We start from the raw sequence: 14,689 nt of genomic DNA, 5'->3' as shown, positions 1-14,689 counted from the left end.
ACACAACCCTTGCCTAAGTTTCCACCTCTATACCCACTCAAACTCACACACACACACTCCACATCATTCCTTAAAGTTCAGCTCCTATGAGTATGTACACATGGACCCACTTACACACATCTTTTAACTCACCTCCAGGGTTCATCACACACATACAAACTGGCAATGGCCTGGTGTGGTGAACCACACTAGTTAGAGCTTACCATGATGACCTGTCCCAACAAAAGTAAGCACTGGCTACATAGCAGGTGCCCTGCACTTTGGATCCGTATCTCTATCAATCTTCACAACAATCCAATGAGGTAGATGCTGTCACTAGTCTCACTATACAGAGGAGGAAGCTGAAACTCAGAAACGTTAAATGGTGGGGCTAGGACTCAAATCCATGCATCCGACTCCAGAGCTTACACTCTTGTCTAGCATGGAAGTGTATTTTTCAAAAATGGTCACTATAATATCTCCCATCCCATATGCTCTTCTAGAACCTTGCCACTCCCCAGTCAAGAAGTAGAGTCTGTGTCCTCTCCTTTTGAACCTAGATGAGTCTTTGTAACTGCCTTTGTGACAGACTGTTAACGGAAGTGGAGCCCTGGTGGTGCAGTGGTTAAGAACTCAGCTGTTAACCAAGAGGTCAGCAGTTCAAATCCACCAGTTGCTCCTTAGAAATCACATGGAGCAGTTCTACTCTGTCCTATATTCCGGGCCGATATGAGCTGGAATTGACTCAATGGCAATAGGTTTTTGTTATGGAAGTGGTGTCCTGTGGCTTTTAAGGCTCAATTATCAAAGGTGGTATAGCTTTTGCCTGGCTCTTAGGATGTTCACCCTTGGAACCTAGCTACCATATTCAGAGGAAGCATAGGCTACATGTTGAAGCCATGTGTAGGTTTTCCACTGATAGCCCAAGCTAAGGTCCCAGCTGACAGAAAACACTGACTGGTAGACATGTGAGTGAGGAAGTCTTTGACATGACTGCAGCCCACATGTAGTCTGACTGCAACAGTACAAGAGACCCAGAGCAAGGGCTGCATTGCTGAGGCTAATCAATCCCCAAAAATTAGAGAGAGTAGTAATAAATGATTGTTGTTTTAAGCCACTAAGTATAGAGTGGTTTGTAAAGCAATGGGTAACTAGGATGCCAGGTCAGAGAATTATTTATCCTCAGTCTCAGACCACCAGGAAAAAGAGATGCCAGGCTCTCAGTCTTCCTTCTGGACCCTCCTCTTCTACCCCCAGTATATCAGAGCACAGCCCTCTTCATCTGATCCTTCACACCAAATACGTCCACTGACACATCAATCTCCTCATATGGGTGTGAGGTCTTCAAATCCCAGGCTGAACCAGGGGGACCCTGGGCTCCAGGCCCTCACCCATTGCTGACTCTGTGGTGCTTCAGGCAAGCCTTCATCCCTGTTTCCCCTCATGTAAAATGTATGTAATCATCCTAGCCCTGCCCACCTCACAAGGGAGTTTATGAGGATCCATCCCAGAAGCTGGAATTTAAGAGGCTTTTTTTTGTGTGTGAATGCCCATATTTTAGGATCTCAGTGGGCAACTAGAACCTCACAATGTCCTAAAAAGACCTTTCAGGATCATCTAAACCAATCTTCGGGAAACCCTGGTGGTGTAGTGGTTAAGTGCTATGGCTGCTAGCCAAAAGGTTGGCAGTTCGAATCTGTCAGGCGCTCCTTGGAAACTCTATGGGGGCAGTTCTACTCTGTCCTGTAGGGTCGCTCTGGGTTGGAATCAACTCGACGGCACTGGGTTTGGTTTTTTTTAAATTTAATCCAATCTTCTATACTGTAGATGGGGAAACTGGAATATTAATTATTTGTATAGTCCCGGCATCTAATAGGAGCCCTGGTGGTGCACTGAATAAGAGCTACGGCTGCTAACCAAGAGGTCGGCAGTTTAAATCTACCAACTACTCCTTGGGAACCCTATGGGGTAGTTCTGCTCTGTCCTATAGGGTTGCTATTAGTCGGAATTGAGTCCACAGCAACTGGTTTTTAGTTGGCACCTAATAAAGGAGCCCTAGTGGCGCAGTGGTTAAGCACTTGGCTGCTAACTGAAAGGTCAAAGCTTTGAACATACCAGCTGCTCCATGGAAGAAAGATGTGGCAGTTTGCTTCCATAAAGATTATAGCCTTGGAAACTCTATGGGATAATTCTACTCTGTCCTATAGGATCTTTAGGAGTTGGAATCAACTCGACAGCAATGGGTTGGGCACCTAATAAATGTCCACACATGCGAAAGAATATGACAAGGGTAAAAATGAAAACTGGCAGAGTTGGACAAAGGATCCAACCATCTCTCATCACTTTTGCCTGAGAAGCTACACACCATGCCCTCCTCTTTCTCCTTGACCCTATAGTTCCCTCCTTCTCTCTCCCCTTCCCCTTCTGGCCAGTCCCTCTGCCTGGGTACCTTGTCTGGAAGACTCTTCCGGGGAGGGGAACCTGGTGTGACCCCTGTCACTTGGGATTTCAGGCCTGGCCAGTTTGCCTCTCTTGGAGCCCACCCCACCCTCCCAAGAGTGGTTCCCTTGGGATGCTCATTTACACAGGCTTAAAATAAAAAGCATTTCAGCACCAGAAGGAAGAATAAAGCTATAGCTCTGATAAAATGCAACACCCTTTCCTGATTAAAAACTTTCAGCAAAATAGGAATGGAAGGGAAATTCCTCAACATAATTAAGAGCACGTATGCAAAACCAACAGTCAACATTATTCCCAATGGAGAAAGATTGAGAGCATTCCCATTCAGAATGGGAACAAGACAAGGATGCCCTTTATCACCTCTTATTCAATATTATACTGGAAGTCCTAGCTAGAGCAATAGGGCAAGAAAGGGAAAGAAAGGGAATCCAAATTGGAAAGAAGAAGTAAAACTATCTTTATTTGCAGACGACATGATCCTATACACAGAAAATCCCAGAGACTCCACAATAAAGTTACTGGAACTAGTAGAAGGATTCGGCAAAGTGGCAGGGTACAAGGTCAACACACAAAAATCAGTTGAGTTCTTCTACACTACCAAGGAGGGTTCTGAAAAAAGAAATCAATGTCATTTACAATAGCCCCCAAAAGGATAAAATACCTGGGAATAAACCTAACCAGGGATGTAAAAGACTTATACAAGGAAAACTATAAAACACTACTGCAAGAAACTGAAAGAGATATACATAAACAGAAAACTATTCCATGTTCATGGATTGGAACACTTAACATTGTGAAAATGTCAATACTACCAAAAGCGATCTACAGATAAAATGCAATCCCGATCTAAATCCCAACAACATTCTTTAATAAAATGGAAAAACTAATCTCCAACTTGTTATGGAAAGGAAGGAGGTTCCAAATAGCTAAAGAAATATTAAAGAACAAAGTAAGAGGCCTCATACTTACCCATCTCAAAATTTATCACACAGCCATGCTAATCAAAACAGCCTGGTCTTGGATCAATGGAAGACACAAAGACCAATGGAATAGAATTGAGAACCCAGAAGCAAATCCATCCATCTACGGGCAGCTGATCTTCGACAAAGGGTCAAAGTCCATTCAACAGGAAGAAACAGCCTCTTTAACAAATGGTGCTAGCAAAACTGGATATCCACATGAAGAAAAATGAAACAGGATCCATGCCTCACACCGTGCACAAACAGTAACTCAAAATGGATCAAAGACCTAAATGTCAAAGCTAAAACTATAAGGTTCTGGGCAGATAACATAGGGTCAAGACAAGGGGACCTAATTTTCAGCATAATAGCCTATCAAACAAAATTAAAAATGCACAAATGACAGAAGATAAATTAGATAACTAGAAACTCCTAAAAACTAAATACTCATGCCCATCAAAAGACTTTACCAAGACAGCAAAAAGAGAACCTACAGACTGGTAAAAAATCTTTGACAATGACATATCTGATAACATTCTAATTTCTGAAGTATATAGAAAACGTCAACAACTCAACAACAAAAACACAAACAATCCAATCAAAAAATGCACAAAGGTCAAATTCTCATAAAAAGATCAGACTTAATGGTCTGACTGAGACTAGAAGAATCCCGGCGGTCAGGGTCCCCAAACTTTCTGTTGGCCCAGGACAGGAACCATTCCCGAAGCCAACTTGTCATACATGGATTGGACTGGACAATGGGTTGGAGAGAGATGCTGATGAAGCGTGAGCTACTTACACCATGTGGACTCTTGAGTCTATGTTGGCATCTCCTGTCTGGAGGTGAGATGGGAGGGTAGGGGGGTTAGAAACTGGCCAAATGGTCACGAAAGGAGAGACTGGAAGGAGGGAGCAGGCTGACTCACTAATTAGGGGGAGAGTAAATGGGAGTATGTAGTAAGGTGTATATAAGTTTATATGTGAGAGACTGACTTGATTTGTAAACTTTCACTTAAAGCACAATAAAAATTATTTTTAAAAAAATGGGCAGGGGGGCTGGAAGTGCCGCTCCCTGGTGGGGGCTGTTCATGGCGGTTCTGGGGTCTCCAACATTTTTCCAGCTCGTAGTCCTGAATCTGTCCAAAGCGGAGGCAGTAGAGCTTGAGGTTCTTGCTGGTGTGAAATGACTGAGTACAAACTGGTGGTGGTTGGAGCAGGTGGTGTTGGGAAAAGTGCACTGACAATCCAGCTAATCCAGAACCATTTTGTAGATGAGTATGATCCCACCGTAAAGGATTCATACCGAAAACAAGTGGTTATAGATGGTGAAACCTGTCTGTTGGACATACTGGATACAGCTGGACAAGAGGAGTACAGTGCCATGAGAGACCAATACATGAGGACAGGTGAAGGCTTCCTCTGTGTGTTTGCCATCAATAATAGCAAATCATTTGCAGATATTAACCTCTACAGGGAGCAGATTAAATGAGTAAAAGACTCAGATGATGTACCTATGGTGCTGGTGGGAAACAAGTGTGATTTGCCAATAAGGACAGTTGACACAAAACAAGCACATGAACTGGCTAAGAGTTATGGGATTCCGTTCATTGAAACCTCAGCCAAGACCAGACAGGGTGTCGAAGATGTCTTTTACACACTGGTAAGAGAAATACGTCAGTACCGAATGAAAAAAATTCAACAGCAGCGATGATGGAACTCAAGGTTGTATGGGGCTGCCTTGTGTGATGATGTAACAAGATATTACAGAGTTCTATCATCAGAAAAGAGCCACTTTCAAGCTGCACTGACACCTGGTCCTGACTTCCCTGGAGGAGAAGTATTCCTGTTGCTATCTTCAGTCTCACAGAGAAGCTCCTGTATTTCCCCAACTCTCAGTAGATCAGTAAAATATTCTCTAGTTGAGAAGTTCTCAGAATAACTACCTCCTCATGTGGTTGTCTGACCAGAGAAATGCACCTCTTGTTACTTGCCCAGTATCTTTCCTTCCTGGGTTCTCTCCCCTTACACATACACCTCCACCACCCCAGGTTTTTCATCTGAAAAGCAATTCATGCTCTGAAACAGAGAACCAAACTGTAGATGTAAAATTCTGTTGAAAACAGTGTCTTGAGCTCCAAAGTAGCAACTGCTGGTGATTTTTTTTTTTTCTTTTTCCTTTTTACTGTTGAACTTGGAACTATGTTGGTTTTTGGAGAAATGTCATAAATTACTATTTGCAGAGAATAGAGCTAATGTTGCTGTTTGGTTGGTTTGTAATGTTATTGGCTACATTCTGTAAACTGGCATCTGCTCTGTATTCATAAATACAAAAATGAATACTAACTTTTGAGTCTAAAAAAAAAAAAATGGGCAAAGGACGTAAACAGACACTTCACCAAAGAAGACATTTAGGCAGTCAACAAATGCGTGAAACATGCTCACGATCATTAGCCATTTGAAAAAAACAAAACAAAGCCCATTGGCGTTAAGTAGGTTCTGACTCATAGCAGCCCTATAGGACAGAATAGAGCTGCCCCATAGGATTTCCAAGGAGCAGCTGGTAGATTTGAGCTGCCAACCTTTTGGTTAGCAGGCAATCTCTTAACCATTATGCCACCAGGGCTCCACTTATTAGCCATTAAAAAAAACAAGTCCATTGCCTTCAAGTTGATTCCAACTCATAGGGACCGCACAGCACAGAGTAGAACTGCCGGATAGGTTTTCCAAGGAGTGGCTGGTGGATTCAAACTGCAGACCTTTTGGTTAGCAGCTGAGCTTTTAACCATGGTGCCACTGCCTTAGAAACCCCATTAGCCATTAGAGAGATGCAAACCAAAGCTACAATGAGGTACCGTCTCACCCCTGTAATAATGGCAATGATCAAAAAACAGGAAACAACAAATGTAGGGGGATTGGAACTCTTATACATTGCTGGTGGAATTGTAAAATGGTACAACCACTATGGAAAATAGTATGGTGCTTCCTCAAAAAGCTATAAATAGAAATAACTTATGATCCAGCAATCCCACTCCTAGCTATATATCCTAGAAATATAAGAGCAGTGACAGGAATAGACATATGCACACCTACGTTCATTGCAGCATTATTCACAATAGCAAAAAGATGGAAACAACATAAGTGCCCATCAACGGATGAATGGACAAATTATCATATATACATACAATGGAATACTATGCAACTATAAAAAGTAATGAGAAGTTGGTGACACATCTTATAACATGGATGAATTTGTAAGACATTATGCTGAGTAAAATAAGTCAGTTACAAAAAGACAAATACTGTATGGTACCACTACTACAAAAAGTCAAGAATAGATATACACAGAACAAGCAAAGTTCTTTGATAGTTACCAGGAATGGGAAGGAGAGACAGGGGGAATATAAGACCAAATAGTTAGCAGTTACCCAAATGGTTAACAGTTACCCAAAAGCAAAGATGAGAGGGCAAGGAGGGAAAGGGAAGCTAGATCAATGGAAACAGAACAGAATGAAAATAATGAGAATGCTGACACATTGTAACCAGTGGCATGGAATAATTTGTATAAAAATTGTTAAACCCATTGCCACTGAGTAGATTCTGACTCATAATGACCCTACAGGACAGAGTAGAACTGCCCCATATGGCTTCTAAGGAGTGGCTGATGGATTCGAACTGCTGACCTTTTGGTTAGCAGCTGTAGCTCTTAACCTCTATGCCACCAGAGTTTCCAAAAATTGTTAATGGGGAATCTAATTTGCTGTGTAAAGTTTCACCTAAAAAAACAGTAAAATAATAATTTTTTTTTTTTAAAAAACCTCTAGTTGTCCAGAATGACTCATTCCCCAAGGATCTGGGAGGCTTTGGAGTTCCTGGGGTGGCCATGGGGGTGGCTGCTGCCCCTGCACCTCAGCTTTTTCCATATTCTCCCTCTCTGAGAGAAGGCACAGGAAACTGAGTCACCAGGCTTAGGCTTCTACCCTGCCTACTTCCTCCCCTTCACTTCCCCTTCCCATCTTTGCTCTTCTTTCTAAAATAAGGCCTAAGAAGCTGGCTATCAGCAGGGCCTGGAGGTGGCCCCTCCCTGCCTGTCTCAACCTTGCCTTTGGCTGGGCAGTCTCAACCCCATTAGGGAGTGAGTAGGGCATGAGAGGTGGCCTCACTGATAGCAGCAAGAGGTGAGAGCTGACAAAAGGGGGAAGACAGGTAAATCGTAATCAACACAAGCATTCAGAAAGTCCTGCAATTAGGGACATCTAGCATAGGGGCAAACAACTCAGTGGGTGCTATGGAAACAAGAATGACAACCAACTGATGTCATTTTGGGGTGACCCTGAGCCATTGAAAAAACTTTAAGTCAGGGATCAGGCTGGCAAAAGAGTTGAAGTGGGCCAGGGGAGGGGACATATGTCTACCTGGAGAGATACCACATCCAAGGAGGACAGCTAACACTCAGCTTGCTCCTCGTTGCTATATGACAATGTGGGACCAGTTGCCAGACCTGACAACTTTTTCAAGAGAAGCTGGAAAGCTGGACTTCCATAAGATCTCTCTCAATTTTTAAAAGTTGGCAACTCATTCAAAACATTGAAAAAATCAGCTATGGAGCAAACAGCCCAGGAATTACCGTGTATGACCTCTATTCAAACCCATGCTTCATCCATGCTATCCAACAAAGCTCTGGGCCAGGTCCAGAGCAGGACGCTGGGGTACAGAGATGCCCAAGGTCTACTCTCTGCCCCACGGCCTTCTGAGTTTTCAGTCTCCTGTGAAGAATTTATTGGCAAATACATTTTACAAAAATAAAATAAAACTGTGTGTTCCCTGAGGGTAAGCCTCACTTACCTAGAAGTTTGTCTTTGCTAGAACAGCCCTTTGCCTGGTGACATGGGGTAAAAGAGGCACTCGGGTACTTAGATGAGTTTTGGAGAGTGTAGGGAGAGTGACACTGTGTTGGTGCACCAGTCAGCTTTCCCTTCAGGGTCAGAGGGAGAGAAAGGGAAGGTGTAGATGTGTGATAAGCAGGAGTGACCACAGCCAAGGTGGCAGAGCGCTGTGGCTATGAGCCTGTAGACTGAAGCAGGCAGAGCTGGGCTCAGATCCTGCCTGTACCATTTACCAGCTCAGTCTTGCTGGCCCTCACTTTCCTGATCTATAAAATGCAGCTAATAATGATTTTTATCCCGTAGTGTTGTTGGGCTTGTTAAATGAGACAATCTACGTAGGGGGTTTGAAACTGTTCGGCTCACGACATTAGCTATTATTTTTTTTTCCCACTGTAATGACTTTGAAAATGTTATGCCTGCACCTGGGCAGTTCTTTCTCTGCTTTTTCTGAAGATCCAGATGGGCACCTCATCCTCTGAGAGGCGTTCCCGGAGCCCCCCACAGCCCCCAGCCCCTCTTGGCATTCTGGACACCCTGCTCTGACCTGCCCTGGCCTTGACTGCTCTGCATGGTAATCATTGGTGAGTCTGTCTCCCCCGCTGGCTGGGAGGTTCCTAGAGGGCAGAGGCCAGGTCTGAGTCATCTGTGTTCTCCAGTTGCCTGCCCTGGAGTGGGCAGCTGACAATGTTTGTGGAATGAACGGAAGGGAAGAGGAAGGGAGGGTGTCACACACAGCTCACAGATCACTAGATGAACCTAGATCACTAACTGCCCCAAATTCCTGGCAGTTTATGCACAGGGCAAAGGCTGATCCTTGTCTAACTCCAGACAGAGTGTATGTGAACATATGACTGTGTGAGTATAGATGTGTGAGTATATGAGTGTATATGTGTATGAGTGTGGGTATATGTGTGAGCGTGCATGAGTATTTTTGTGCGTGTGAATATATGTAGGCGTGTGAGAGTATGTATTTAGGTGGGAGAGGGGTGAGTATGTATGTGAATGAATATGTGTGCTTAAGTGTGAGAGTGTGTGAGGCTTTGTATGAGTGTGTTTGTGTGTGTAAATACATACATGTTCACTAAAATAAAGTTCCCGGGGAGCAGAGTCTTTATTTTGTTTCTTCGTGGATCCTGGGTTCCTAGCCCAACATCTAGTTCTCAAAAATATTAGTTGGATGTCAGATGAACAGGGTATGATATGGGGCGGGAGGAGGGCAGGATGGAAAAGTAGAATAGCACGGTGTTTACTAGCAGGGGTCCTGGAATCAGATAGCCCTGGTGCTTCCACCATAAGCCACTGTTTCTTCACCTGTAAGACGTGTATAATAATAGCAACTGTATCATGTTGTTGTCGTGTGCCACCAAGTCGATCACGACTCGTAGTGACCCTATAGGACAGAGTAGAACTGCCCCATAGGGTTTCCAAGGAGCGGCTGGTAGATTCAAACTGCCAGTCTTCTGGTTAGCAGCCTGAGCTCTTAGCCACAGCAACGCCAGGGCTCCGTCTGCATCGTAGGATGGTTGAATTGTGTGTGTCAACTGGTGTCATTACAATGAGTGCCACTATCAACACCCAGAGCAGATGCTTCCAGGAGCTAAAGGCCCTAAAAACAAATTTAAAGATCACTCACCAACCACGACCATCAAATTTCTCTAGGCCTCAGGTTCTTCTTCTATAAGCACCAACAATAAACTGCATTTTGCCTGTCTCCCAGGGCAGCTAGGAGGGTTATGTGAGATCACAGCTATCAAAAATCCCATTCCTGGGGGGAAGGGGTTGGACTGCAATTGAAGCCAAAGCTGGGAACAGGGTGCCCTCTCCTGGCAGAATGGAGAAAAGGGCGGCTCCAGTCCGACAGGTGAGGTGGGGGTACTTTCAGGACTTCCAGCGAAGGAACAGCAGAGGGACAGTGGGCTGGAGAACAGTCTCCTCCCTCTTTGTCTGCTGAACTTCTCGTCCTTCAGATCTGCTCCAGGAATGGAATGTCTCCCACATTGGGCCAGGACCCTAGTTACAAGTTCTCAGAGCATTCTGTCCCTGGGTAATTTTGTGTCCTCTGTGGGATTATTTGGCTCCCTGGTGGCATAGTGTTTAAGAGTACAGCTGCGACCCAAGGGTTGGCAGTTCAAATCTACCAGTTTCTCCTTGGAAACCCTATGGAGCAATTCTACTCTGTCCTATAGGGTTGCTATGAGTTGATGCCAATGGCTTTGGTTTGGTTCTGGTGGGATTACTTATGGAGTCCTGGTGGCACAGTGGTTAAACCTGCTTGGCTGCTAACTGAAAGGTCAGCGGTTGGAACCCACTACCCACCAGCTGCTCCACAGGAGAAAGATGTGGCAGTCTGCTTCTATAAAGATTTACAGCCTTGGAAACCCTATAGGTTCACTATGAGTCAGTCCCACCAGACTGTGGGATCCAACAGGGAAGGGATCATCTCAGGAATGAAGGGAAGTGGCAGCATCACAGGTCCCTTGACTCCTACAGTCCCTGGACTAGAAGGCTCTTAGCAAACTTAGAATAAAAGAATGTTGGAAGCCTAGACTTGAGGAGAAAGTGATCTAGAGGCCATTTACCCCCACTGGAGAAAGCTTCGGCCTCAGTTGGGGACAGTAAAGACCCAGATTTGAGGAGCCTCTGTACCCAACCAAAAGACAGCCAGGACTGTGGCTGAAGGCAAGAGGCAACCCGACACGGGATCTAGGGCAGACATCCAAGAACACTAATTCATTGCACTAATACATATTGGAAGCCCTGGTGGTGTAGAGGTTAGGAGCTATGGCTGCCAACGACGAAGGTCAGCAGTTGGAATACACCAGGTGCTCCTTGGAAACTCTATGGGGCAGTTCTACTCTATCCTATAGGGTCGCTGTGAGTTGGAATTGACTCGACGGCAGTGGGTTTTAATATGTATTGGGTGCCTTCCCTGTGGCAAGCACTGGGTTGGGTATTGGGGATATAGTAGGGGGCAAAACCGGACATAGTTCTGACCGTCCTGGAAATAGTGGGAGAGACAGACACATAACCAATTTCAATATAATGAGATACAACTGCACACACTCCCATTTTACAGGTGGAAAGACTGAGTCTCAGAAGGGCAGGAGGCTGATAAGGAACGTTCCCTAATTTTTGTATTCTACGAATCTAGAGGGCTTCTCCAAAGGACAGAAACTTGTCAGTGGGTGGGCACAGGCAGCTCAGGTCGGGCTCCCTCCTCGCCTGCAGTGGAGAAGTGTGGGAAGGATTGAGGGAAGTTGGAGGGGGGCCATGAACCAAGTTCTTCAAGAAGTCCTTCCATCTCTATACCTCTACCCTGCAGTGACATCAAGGAAGGCCCAGAGGGCGGTTACAAAACAGAAGGGAGCTTGGAGGGAGAAGGGTGGACAGGAGTGTGTTGGGGGAGACACCCACTTAAGGGTGGTGTAGTAGGGGGTGTCTGTCCAGCATTGCATAACCTGGCCCCATTCCTATCAGCAGGGGTCCTCAGTGCCTGGACTCCACTTCCCCTTATTGCAGCCTCCCAATCAATCCAGAGGCTGAGACGCTGGACGTCCGGGAAGCCAAGTTGGGATTAAGGACAAAGGCAGTCCAGAAGGGCCAGTGCAGGCAGCTACGGGATTGGCCGCTGCTGGAGGCGGGACCTCGACCCGTGGCCAATGGGCGTGCCCCTTCCCCCTCCGCCCCTCTCCACTGAGGGAATCTACGTGTCTGCAAAAGCAACAAGGGAAGAGCAGGTTCAAAGGGCGAGAGGCTATGCTCCACAGTCGGCGCCAGGGTGGGGACTGGGACTTGTCTCTGCGACCTCCCCAGGACCCACGCTGGAGCCTGTACTTGGAGGTGGGTCGTCTGACAATTATTTGTCCTCTGTGACTTTCAGCACAGTAGGTGGAAACCCCAGAGAAAAGCCTGTTAGCAGTTTCTTGGTATCCAGCCTGAGATATTTTATGCCTCAATAGGCACATACCTGTTTGTGTTTCTTTTTTTTTCATTTATGCAATTAATAGCATACTAGGCACACTGTTCTGCATGTTTTGTTTTGCTTTTTTCACTTAACGTTGTATCTTGAAACATGTTCCATATCACTACATAAACATCTTTTTTGTTGTTGTTTTTCACTATTCCACCATATGGATGTACCATTATTTAGTTAACAAGTTTCCTACTGAGGGCCATTTGGAGTGTTTCCAAACTTTTGTTCTTAACGTCATTTAACTCCTGTGTACATCTCTGGGATAAATTCCTAGAAGTGGAACTGCCTGGCCAAAGGGCATGTGCATTTGTAATTTTGATAGTTATTGCCAGATTGTTATCCGTCAAGGTTGTACCAATGTACAATCCCAAGAGAATCACATGAAGGGCCTGTTTCCCCATAGCCTCACCAACACAGTGTGTTATCACCTTTTTTTATTTTTGTCAATATGATACCAAAACCAAACCCATTGCTGTTGAGTCAATTCCAACTTGTAGTGACCCTATAGGACAGAACAGAACTGCCCCATACAGTTTCTAAGGAATGCCTGGTGGATTCGAACTGCCAAACTTTTTGTTAGCAGCCGTAGCTCTTAAGCACTATGCCACCAGGGTTTCCTGCCAATATGACAGTAAACTTAAAAAGAAAATTGATCATCTCTTGTTATGGATTGAATTGTGTGCCCCCCAAATAAACCAAAACCAAACCCATTGCTGTTGAGTCAATTCCAACTCACAGTGACCCTCTAGGACAGAGTAGAACTGCCCCATAGGGTTTCCAAGGAATGGCTGGTGGAATCAAACCACCAAACTTTTGGTTAGCAGCTGAGGGCTTTAACCACAGCAACACCAGGGCTCATTTAACCACCTATACCTATGGTTATAATCATATTTGGGAATGGGTTATGTTTATGTTAATGAGACAGTGATAGCATAGGGCGTGTCGTAAGTTAATCTCTTTTCTTAACATTTTATTGTGGTTTAGGTGAAGGTTTACAGAGCAAATTAGTTTCCCATTCAACAATTTATACCCAGATTTTTTCATAACATTGGTTGCAATTTCCTCAGTGTGTCGGTGCTCTCCCCACTCCCACCCTGGGTTCCCTGTTGCCATTCATCCAGCTTTCCTGCCCTTCCTGCCTTCTGAACTTAGTTTCTGAGTAAATGCTACCCTTTTAATCTCACATATTTGAATGTTCTGAGGCGCTCATTCCTCACTGGTGTTGTTGTTCACTTTATAGGTCAGCCTATTGTTTGGCTGAGAGGTGATCTCCAGGAGTGGGTTCATTTCCAAGTTTGAAGGGTATGTAAGGGCCATAGCCTCCACCAGTCTCCATCAAACTAGTTAAGTCTGATCTTTTATTTTTTAATGAATTTAAATTTTGTTCTACACTTTTCTCCCACGCTGTCCAGGACCTTCTATTGTGATCCTGGTCAGAGCTGTAGGTAGTGGTAGCTGGGCACCACCTAGTTCTGGTCTCTGGCTAGAGGAGGCTGTGCTTCGAACGGTCTATTAGTCCCTTAGACTAATTGCTTCCTTGAATCTTTTTTTCTTCACTCTTCCTTGCTCTGGATGGGGAGAGACCAATAGTTGTATCTTAGATGGCCACTTGCAAGCTTTGAAGACCCCAGTCACTACTCACCAAAAATAGGATGTAGAACATTGTCTTTATGGGTTATGTTATGTCAATTGACCTAGATGACCCCCAAGTTAAGTCAATCTCTTCTGAGATGTAAAAAGAGAAGATTGAGCAAGCAAGCACAGATGGGGGAAGATAGATGCCACACCCATGTGAAGATCACCAAAAAAGAAAAAAAAAATTTTTTTTTTTTTTGACCAAGGAACCCAAAAACAGAAGTTGAAAAGAGACAGGGACCTTCCCCTAGAGCCAGCACCCTGAATTCAGACTTCTAGGCTCCTAAACTTAAGAAAATAAATTTCTGCTTGTTAAAGCCACCCATTTGTGATATTTCTGTTACAGCAGCACTAGATAACCAGATCACATGGGGAGCCTGGACTTCCACCTCCATCTGCATTAATAAGGCACTCTTTTTCCTTCCCTCCCCACTGGGGTGGTACCAGAGGAGCCCTAGCAGAGTCAGGACTTCTACCATCACCCAGCAGCAAGGAGGTGGTACTCCCTCTCCCCTTCTCCTGCTGGACCAGGGCCTAGGAGCACTGTCAGGGAAATCCAGCTAAAACAGAAAGTTTAAAAAAGATCCAAATCTCGTAACATAATCCCAAAATGACAATGTTTCAACTGAAAATCATTCATCACACCAAGAACAAGGAAGATCTCAAGCTGAATGAAAAAAGACAATCAATAGATGCCAAAACCAAGATGACAGAGATGTTAGAGTTATCTGACAAAGGTTTTAAAGCAGCCATTATAAAAATGCTTCAGTGAGCAATTGCAAACATACTTGAAACAGATG

The 14,689-nt window shown here is 44.7% G+C and overlaps 1 pseudogene; it reads left to right on the top strand.

Moving 5' to 3' along the window:
* Positions 1 to 4,249: 4,249 nt before the first annotated feature.
* LOC100665227 (GTPase NRas-like) lies at positions 4,250 to 5,484 on the top strand (annotated as a pseudogene).
* Positions 5,485 to 14,689: the final 9,205 nt, after the last annotated feature.

Source organism: Loxodonta africana, chromosome 24 (genome assembly GCF_030014295.1).
Source record: "Loxodonta africana isolate mLoxAfr1 chromosome 24, mLoxAfr1.hap2, whole genome shotgun sequence".
Classification (NCBI taxonomy): Eukaryota; Metazoa; Chordata; class Mammalia; order Proboscidea; family Elephantidae; genus Loxodonta; species Loxodonta africana.
This window is presented reverse-complemented; position numbering and strand designations above follow the sequence as displayed.